This window comes from Sinocyclocheilus anshuiensis, unplaced genomic scaffold (genome assembly GCF_001515605.1).
Source record: "Sinocyclocheilus anshuiensis isolate Anshui unplaced genomic scaffold, SAMN03320099.WGS_v1.1 scaffold380, whole genome shotgun sequence".
NCBI lineage: Eukaryota > Metazoa > Chordata > Actinopteri > Cypriniformes > Cyprinidae > Sinocyclocheilus > Sinocyclocheilus anshuiensis.
This window is the reverse complement of record NW_015557081.1, coordinates 968,638-975,796: the sequence shown is the minus strand read 5'-3', so window position 1 is coordinate 975,796 and position 7,159 is coordinate 968,638. Positions and strand designations below refer to the sequence as shown.

Genomic DNA, 7,159 nt, shown 5'->3' with positions numbered 1-7,159 from the left:
CTTTGGGGGGGGGGGGGACGGCACTCTTTAAACAAGGGTCATGATTGGTTCTCCAAGTAATATATTACTCAGGGTGGCTTGTAGCATGAAACTTATGGTCAAAATACTAACATGTTTTGTGTTTTTGTAATGTTTAGGGCTAGATTGATTTTTTTTTGGCAGCAGGGTTCCAGTTCAGACTGTTGCTTCTCTCCACTCGTTGGTTCATTAAGGGTGTAATAAAGGAGAAGAAAGGAAGAAAAACAGGAGAAAGGGATTTGCATTTCTTCAGTCATCGCAACTGCACATTTTTTTTTTAATAAGTTATTTCATTTTTCATGTTTATTAAATTAAAAAAACTGCTTAAGTTTGCAATTTAGAGCAGATATATTAAAAGAATCCATAACTTTTTTCTATAGCGTCTTCCTATAATGGGAATGAATGTTTATCCATCTGTTTTAAGGATTTGTTTGTTTGTTTGTTTTTTTAAATCTTAAAGTTTGGAAATAAAAGAACATGTCTGTTTATCTTGCGCAATGTAAATGGATATCGTGATTTAACTTACATTTTAAACTTGTCGAGTATCGTGTATGGTTTTTAAGAATAAAAATTGCTATTTAGCGTAACCCGAGGGCCATGTTTTCCTTCATGTTCAGCACACTTTAGATTTAATAATACATGCAAGATTTTTCTTATACGAAAACATACTAAAAATAGTGCATACAGCTATTATAATTCTAAAGAAGCCAAATGATTTGTGTGATGAAGACACCAGTAAGTAATCACTGGGTCAAAAAGAACCAACTGAACTCCCGCATAATCCAGTTATCATGTCGACTGGAGCTTTTCAAAAGTATGGTTTGGAAAACAGCTGCCACATCAGGCTTCATATGCATCCTTCATATTGCAGGCCAAAGGAGTAAATATATCTCCAGGTTTAATGTATAGTGACGTTATATGTAAAGACAAATGTCATGTAAAAAACACATGCAGACAACTAGTCAAAACAGAAGCTGTCACTGTCAGTAACGATGGAAAACTTTGCAATTTATATATATATGGCTATATTTATTTACATTATATGCAATTTATTATAGATAATATAAATCTAATGTAGATTACTAACATTGGAAATATAGTGGCTCTTCAAAAAGAAAAGGGAAAAAAAAGGATAGTAACCTACACATTTACAAGCCAACAACACATTGAAATGTTACAAGCATTACCTTGTGAGCAGATGTCCTTCATTACAGTCAATGTCTGTCCACATGCTTCTGTTGGCTAGGTGTAACGTCCAAACATCTCTAATTCTGTAGGATAAAGACTTTTAAGAATTAAACTGAATGAACTTACAAATGAGTCATGTGACAAATGATTCCTGCACTTTATCACAGTGTGTGTCTGTTTGGTTTGTGTATGGCTGGAACGAGTGCTGCTGAATGACATGATTCTGTCCCTGTGCTGTCATCTGCAGGATTTGTAATTAAAATAGTCTGCATGTGTTGTGACGACTGTCATGAAGGTCATGAAGCATCATGTTGTCAAAGTGTCAAGATCTGAAGACCCGATTACCCCGCCTAGTGGAGCGGATGGGAAAATGCACCTCAGTTTCACTTCATATTTTAGTGCCAAGCATCACACATACGTTAACATTTTCATACCATTTTTTTATTAAATGTCTATGAGGCAGATGACAAACAGCTGATCATCAGCTCCCTCTTGTGGCCAATAAGTGTTTCAAGCGTTTCATGAAATGACAAACTGAAGTTGTAGGTGGTGTTGGTGAGATGGCCACGATTTAAATTTTATATATTTTACAACAAAGCTATTTTTGTCAGGGTCTCGACCAAAAGAGTAACATGGATCAAGTATAATTTCGGTAAACTATCCAGACCAGCTCTCAAATGACAAGGAATTAAACGGGATCAAATGTTGTGTTGGACTCAACAGCAAATTTACTGTCTATAAAACACAGGACAAAAGATCTTACGAGATTCTTTCAGTATGTCTCTGGCTAAAATAGATGTTTGTTGACAATTTGGTTATTTGTATTCATTTTAATACATTTAATAAAGTCTGTATCAAAATTATAACTGATGAAACGGCTCCATACATATTCCAGTAAAAACTGACCAAGCCAAGCCCACATAAAATGCTCTGAGGCTCAGAAGATAATTACTTACCTTTTCAAACATCATAAAATCTGTCTCAACAACTGATTATTTACTTGTCAATTTCAGCTTAAATCCTACAATTGTTAATATTTTTCATCATATAAAACAAAGGTCTTAACAAAATTGTTCCAAAAGCATTGTGTCATGTTGTTAGGCTCAGAGGTTCAGGTGATAAACCATTGTTTTAGTCCTGAGTTCAAATCCTGCTATTGCTAATTTATTTAATGATGTAACTATTTAAAAAAGCCAAAACACCCAAACTGTTTGTCAGACTCAGTGGCTCATGTAGTAGAGCGTTGTGTCTTAGTCTTGGAGTTCTGTGTTCAAATCCCACAACTGTAATTGTTTTTGATGCTGGATCTAAACTGATGTGGGTTTAAAAACATTCCAGAAAAACCACAGACTCTGTGGCACAGTGAATGAGTTGCAGTGTAATGTCCATGGAAGTCTAGGTTCAAATCCCATGCTTGCTGTGTTCTGCCTTATTTAAAAGACTCAAGTACTCAATAAATCCATCTCCAAAACATCCAGTAGCTCCACAGATTCAGTTGTTCAAAAAACACTCCAACAACTTGTTAGGCTCAGTTGATAGAATGGTGCATTTTAATCTTGAAGTTCTGAGTTCAAATCCTATTCTCACTTTTTTCAAATTCTCGCCCAATTTGTGATGCAAACTTTAGTTTTTAAGAGTTATTTACTATTTCAGCTTATTTAAAACATTAAATTGATTAAAAAAAAAATTACATCACAAATTGGGTGATTTTTTGCCTATTGTATGTAAAATCTTGTTTCAAATCCAATAATTGTTCATGTTTGTCATCATATAAAACTTAACAAAACCTGTCCAAAACACACACACAAGTTGTCAGACTCAGTGGCTCAGGTGATAAAGCATTGTGGCTTAATCTTGGCGCTCTGAATTCAAATCCCACTCTTTCTTTTTTCATGAACTTAATGCTGTAACTGAGCTAAAATTGTAAATAACCCTTAAAAACTAAAGCTTATATCGCAAAATGCCGCATCTATTGTTAAGTAAAATCGTTTCAAATCCTATAACTGTTAATGTTTGTCAACATAAAAACAGCTCTCTTAACAAAACATGTCCAAAACACTCAATTAATCGATCAGACTCAATGGCTCGGATGACAGAACACTGCATTTTAATATTGGAGTCCTGAGTTCAAATCCCACTCCAATTTTTTTAATTAGCAATTGGGCTGAAACAGTTAATAATCCTTAAAAAAACTAAAGCCAGCATCACAAATTGGCTGATCACTTTTTGTATATAAAATATTGGTTCAAATCCCATAATTCCTAATAGTCTCCTTATATAAAACATAGCTCTGAACACAACCTGTCCAAACACCTTAAAAACAAGTCTGACTCAGTGGCTCAGGTGGTAAAGCAGCCTGTTTTAATCTAAGAGACCTGAGTTCAAATCCCACAATTTCTACTATTTTTTTTCATCATATTACACAAAGCTATAAATAAAACCCATCCAAAACAACATTCAGCTACCCAGAATCAGTGGCTCGGGGAATCAAGTGTTGTGCGTTTGGCTTTTGTGCTTGTCGAGCTCATTCTGAGTTCAAATTCCACTATTGCTTGTCAAATTTTAGTCATTAAATTGAACGAAGCATTTTAGATGGGTATCATCAGTGTGGAATTCACAGTGGTGTAGTGGCTAAACACATGTTGTTTAAGATACAGTTACAATTCTGATGTGGGTTTAAATCCCACACTTGTTAAGGCTTTTCATTATTTTAAACAAAACTCTCAATAAAACCTCATCCAAAACACACCCCAAACCCACAGACTCAATGGCTCAGAAAATGAAATGTTGCATTTTAATTTGGGAGACCTGTTCAACTCTCACATTTGCTCAAATGAAGCTCTCTAAATGGATGTGACTTTTGTGAAATATCCACAGTGGTGCAGTGGTTAGACACATGTCATGTGAGGGAAGACTGTTACTGAAAAATGGGTTCAATCCCCACAAACTAAAGTTTTTTTCCCATTTAATACAAAGCACTCAATAAAGCTCCGCCCAAAACACTTCTAAACTCCAAAGACTCAGTGGCTCAGTTGATAAAGCGTTGTGTTTTTATCTTGGAGACCCGAGTTCAAATCCCACTATTGCTTATGTTAAATTACTGTCATTACATCCTACAAAGTGCCCCAAACGACAACTCTCAGTATAAAAGCCACGATGGCACTAGTGGCTGAACACACGTTGGTTGCGGACAAAGTTACGGTAGAGGCTTGGGTTCAAATCCCACCAAACACACCAAAGAAAGAAAGCTGTGGCAACAGCAAAGTACCTGGGGTGGTACACCAAACAAAAGGGTGTGGTGGCAAAGGTGGATATCTGAGGCTCACGGTGAGCAATCTGGGGTGGTGAAACAGAACGGCTACATAGCAATGAGAAACACGGACTAACTGGCTAACATATCTGTGGTGATAAAACAGATGAAAAACACAGACTGACTGACATACCTGAGGCGGTAACCGAGAGGAGAGGAGGACTTGTGAGAGAAGGAGGAACAAAGAAAAAAAAAAAAAAAACTTTTGAACTTGAAAAAAAAAAAAATGTATGGAAAAAAATCCCAAACCCATTCAAATCTTCAGCAGAGGGGGGATTCAAACCCTGGTCTCCTGCATCAGATTTAGCGCCAGTGCCATGAGCTCTAACCACTCAAGCACGAGAAGCTCACACTAGCCACTGTTCTCTTGTATTATTTAAGGAAAAAGCAAATGCACACATTTTGAAAAAAAAAAGTAATAATAATTTAAAAAAATAATAATAATAAATAAATGTGAATCTAAAAATTGATTTTAAAATGAATAAATCTCAATTTTAAGGAAAGGCGAATGCTTGCATCTTAGAAAAAAATATTAGTTTGAAAAAAAAAGTCAGAATATAAAATCTAATTTTAAAATAAATGTCAATTTAGGGAAAGGCAAATGCATGCATTAAAAAAAACATCAATTTGAAAAAAAAAAGAAAGAAAAATGACAGTTTAAGGAAAAAGCAAATGCACACTGAATGAATGAATGAATGAATAAACAAACAAACCAGAATTTAAAAGTATCTAAAAATGAGTAAATGTCAATTGACATATATACACTCAAAGTTTTAAAAGTAATTTAAGCAAGTTTGACCACATGACACAAGTGATGTCATTTATAGATACTTCCTGATGGGTGTAAATGTTCTTAAAACTACAACGTTAAACAACTTATACTTCAGTAATGCTCAACAATAATCATTTGTCTTTTTAACCTACTTCCCAGTTTTGTTGTGATTAATGAACACATTACATTAATGTATGACTGGCCACAAAACTAGCCTATATGATTCAGTAATATCACTATCACTACTTCACTACTGACCCCGAACTCATTCTCTCAAATGCAGTTTATATAGACTGCATGACCCTGGAATATAAACACAGACATAAGCATTACCTGTGCATCAGCAGATGTCCATCATTACAGTGAATGTCTGTCCACATGCTTCTGTTGCGGTGTAATGGTCCAAACATCCCTTATTCTGTACAGATATAAATAAACAAAAACATTACTCCATATTGTATACAAGCTTTCAATTCTACAACACAGTTAAGAATCTTCATTCACTTTTTTGTTAATAGAATTCAAATAACTGAAGTAGAACTTAGATGCAGAAAATGAAAGATTAAATCATGGATAATAAAATAGATTATATAGACAGAGGTTTAAAAACAGTGATACTAGGGTAGTGTAATGATGTGATTTTAATTATCCTATTGCCCGGCAAAAAAAAGTTAACTTAAAACAATGTGTATTGTGAAAAGCTCTACACAGATAAAACTGACTTGATCTACAAAACAGCAGGTTTAAAAAAAAAAACATCAAGTTCAACAAATTCTGCAAAATAAACCTGAACTGTATAAATTAGTGTCCAGAATGTAACCGTAAATGTAGGTGAAAAACGTGTCTAACTGCAAATGAGACCCACAAGAATAATATTGACAGTAACATTAAATGTGCCATAAAGCAGAAGGAACATCAGAGCTTCACACAACACCATTAACAAACATGAATCCTGTAGACTATTACTACAGTGACACTACAGCATCAGCACATAAAAGCACTATTGATTATTATTATTCTACTTAATATAGGGTGATATCAGGCAAATTGGGCCATCGGGTAAAATGGGCCATTTAAGGTTTGAGTGTCTTATCTCTTTAAAAGTTAACAGCCAATGACTGCAAATAATTTCAAACTGATGCCATAACAGTACTTGATATTTAGCAAATGATTTTATTGGTCTGAGGTTGCTCAGGGGTGAGGGGCATTGCCTCATTTTGAGACCTCACAAGAAAAAAGTGGCCCAATTTACCTGATATCACCTTACTCTAAATCACCCCCTTAGATTCACATTATAAAAGTAAAGCAACAACTAATTGTTCTTGTAAATGTCTTACAATGAAGAATGTAAACAAAGTCTGTGATAAACCGTCATAAAAGATACGACTGCCTTCATACATGTTTGGTTATAAAATAACTAATACTTTAAGGGTTAGAGTTTCTAAAGTTTGGCGTTTTTAGAAACTTTTAAGCAGAGAAAGAGCCGCATCATCCAAAGAAAGAAAGAGCAGCAGCATCCAAACACACTGAAGCCCCGCTTTGATATTACAGCAGAATAATACATCAATACAAACTTAATTAATGACTTAAAATAAACGAGAACTGCAGTATAATGCGTGACAGTGACTTTACAAGAGAAAAGCACTTTATACGTAAAGTTACTCACAGGTGAGTCGCGTGACAGTCGATTCCTTCACTTTATCACAGCGTGTGTCGGTTGTTTTTGCGGTTGTGATGAAATATGTGCTGTTAAGTGACATTATGAGTCTGTCATTCAGCTGTCAGCTGCAGAAACTGTACTTTTATGACGGTAAAACGATACAAATGTATTGCGGCGACTGTCATGAGGGTGTCAAGTTGTTTACAGAGAT

General features: G+C 34.9%; 1 long non-coding RNA gene across 1 annotated transcript in view; it reads right to left on the bottom strand.

Moving 5' to 3' along the window:
• LOC107676917 (uncharacterized) overlaps window positions 1-7,159 on the bottom strand; it is a 7,939-nt gene extending 780 nt beyond the window's left edge. The window contains exons 1-3 of the long non-coding RNA XR_001632789.1: window positions 6,955-7,159; window positions 5,622-5,706; window positions 1,206-1,289 (exon numbers count right to left, since the gene is read on the bottom strand). This is a non-coding gene — a long non-coding RNA (uncharacterized LOC107676917). The remainder of the gene's footprint in view (window positions 1-1,205; window positions 1,290-5,621; window positions 5,707-6,954) is intronic.